The sequence below is a fragment of the Alligator sinensis genome, unplaced genomic scaffold, assembly GCF_000455745.1.
Source record: "Alligator sinensis unplaced genomic scaffold, ASM45574v1 scaffold658_1, whole genome shotgun sequence".
NCBI lineage: Eukaryota > Metazoa > Chordata > Crocodylia > Alligatoridae > Alligator > Alligator sinensis.
The window spans coordinates 2,173,338-2,176,071 of record NW_005842109.1 but is presented as its reverse complement, the minus strand read 5'-3'; positions in this window follow the sequence as shown (position 1 = coordinate 2,176,071).

Sequence of the window (2,734 nt, the reverse complement as noted above, 5' to 3'; positions counted from 1 at the left end):
AGTGGCGACTGCCCACCGGCACTGCCGCCAGTGTTGGCGGTGCCTTTTTGTAGGGGGTGCACTGCCTTGCTCAGGGGGTGCACGTGCACCCATGTGCACCCCCTAAATGTCACCCCTGTAAAGGTAACCTGTAACATCACCCTATCTCTACTTAGGTACTTTTTCCCCACAGGTTTATGCTTCCGCAGTACCCTCTGTGGTGTGTCTACTGCTTCACAGGCACAAAACTTTCTCCATATTTGTTATCAGACCACCAGGCTGTATGATGCACTTATTGCTCCAGCTTGCACAGCTGTCATTCACCCAATCTTTGCACAATGGGTTGTCATTATTTCCACTAACACCAGAGAAAGAATCACCTAATACCACTATACTGTTATTTTGGTTACTAGAATTACAGCTTTGTCCCAAATAGCCTTCCTTGAAAGACACAGTGGCTGTCATAAGCAGAAAAGTCCCTTGATGATGACAGTACTTGGACTTCTGGTGTTGATCATTCATGACACATTGTCTGGCCTGGAGGGTGGGGCTTGAAGAGGAAAAGATACTTCGCTTGCTAGTAAGTTTTTGCATTCTAGCTCAGCATACTGCTTATGTACACTTGATATACACTTCACTCCTGTATTGATACTTGATAATTTTTCATCTAGAAGAAACTTGAGACAGTCAGTTTGATCCTTGGACTGCCTCCCACTACTATTATCATAGCCCACTAGCCCTCTCTACTCATTGATTTACTGATCAGTCAACTGATAAAATAAATGGTCTTTTACCAGAAGCCTGAGAAAGTTCCTTCTTCTAATCAGAGATCTCCCACAATCTTACAAGGCCATTCCTACCCAAGGTAGTCTTAAAATATTTGTATCAGGCTTCTGGTCTGATTTCCTGTAAGCCTTCACCACAGTGCCCCTTCTCCCCCACACCCTCCCTAAAAAAAGTTTCTTTGTTTTTAGGTTAGGGTTTAATGGCATCTCATACCTGCACAAATGTGACTTGCCACTAGAGGGCCTGGTGAGCAAGGGAGTTGACAGGAGTGGTGAATCCAGTGAGGTGCACTGGTCAGAGGCAGATCCAGAGGGGGTATATTGGTCAGGGTGGATACAGAGCAGGTGCACTAGTCAGTGTGGATCCGGGGGTGGGGGGTAGGAAAGGGGGGCACTGGTGTGCTTGCACACTCCTTTGATCCCTGGTCTATTTAAGTTTAAAACCAACTGCCTGGCAGTGGCAGCAGCATTTCTAGTTAGGCAGCGCTGAGGGAGTCCATTGACTTTATTCATGGCTCATTATAATCCACCTGATCCCTTCTAAATTCTTCATTCCCCAGCTGTTAACAACCCTCTTTTCTTCTTAATGGTCTTGGCCAGTTAGGCCAGCCCTTGTCCTGCTGTCTGTTCCTTCCTCCTGGTAACAAAGCTCCTATTTCACAGCCCTGTGGATTGTTTTTAACTCTTTTCACTGAAGCTGCCTTAGTTCTGACTTCCATCTCAAACCAAATAATCTGGTCCTGGGCCCCTCACCTATGGGTGAAGCTTGTAGTTCATTTTTAACTGGAGAAAAACAGGCCAGGCTGCACCTCAGCATCCTCACTTTCCTCACCCCTGCTTTTCAGCATCTGAGATCTGACTGTGCTGTGCTGGCCCACAATTTTTGGGGCCCCCTGTAAGAAAGTTTTGGGGTCCCTTGCCCAAAGAAGCTGCTAGTGGCGGTGGAGGGGTTGCAAGTGGCTGAAGAAGTGGGGCGGGGGGGAGGTGTTGAGTGGCCAGACGCAGGGGGGCCCTTAGCTGCAGGGTCCCCTGCAGCCGCAGGTTTTGCAGGATAGGTTGGGCCGGCCCTGTGCCTGTGCCCTCAGGACTACAAGGGGTGCGTGGGGTCTAAAAAAGGTTGAGAACCAGATCTAAAGACAGCGAGATCCACACATGTGGGCACAGCAAGGTGGGGCAGGGTGTTGGGGCATTCCCACCCTGCCTGCCAGTTGGCTGGGTGTGAGGGGGCACATGTGTAAGGGGGTGTGTGTGTGTGTACATTATGTGTGCTGGGGCATTCCCACCCCACCTGCCAATTGGCTGGGTATGAGGAGTGTGCATGTGTGTGTGTGTGCATGTGTGTGTGCTGGGGCATTCCCACTCCTTGTGCCAAGTGTGTGTGTGTATGCACACTGGGACATTCCCACCCCACCTGCCAATTGTGTGTGTGCATGCGCACCAAATGTGTGTGCGTGTGCACTGTGTGTCAGGGTATTCCCACCCCTTCTGCCAAGCATGTGTGTGTGTGTCCAAGCTGGGGCATTCCCACCCCACCTGTGGTGTGTGTGTGCATGCGTCGTGTGTGCGCATGAGCCTATTACCACCCCTTGTGCTAAGTGTGTGTGTGTGTGTGGGCAAACTGGGGCATTCCTACTCCATCTGCCAATTGTGTGTGCGCGTGCGCACGTGTGAACTGGGGCATTCCCACCCCACCTGCCGTATGTGTGTGTGTGTGTGCGCGCGCGTGCATGCGTAGGGGTATTCCCACCCCTAGTGCCAAGTGTGTGTGCACGCGCGCGCGAGCTGGGGCATTCCCATCCCACCTGCAACTTGTGCGTGTGCTCGTACTTTGCCAGTCCCACCGCTTGTGCGTGTGCGCGCGCGCGCGCGCGGGCGAAGGCTGGGCGATCAGGTGACGCGGGTCACGCTGACTCGCGCTCGCAGCGCCGCGGCCGGGCCAGGCCGGGCAGCGCCGCAGGCTCCCGCCCCAG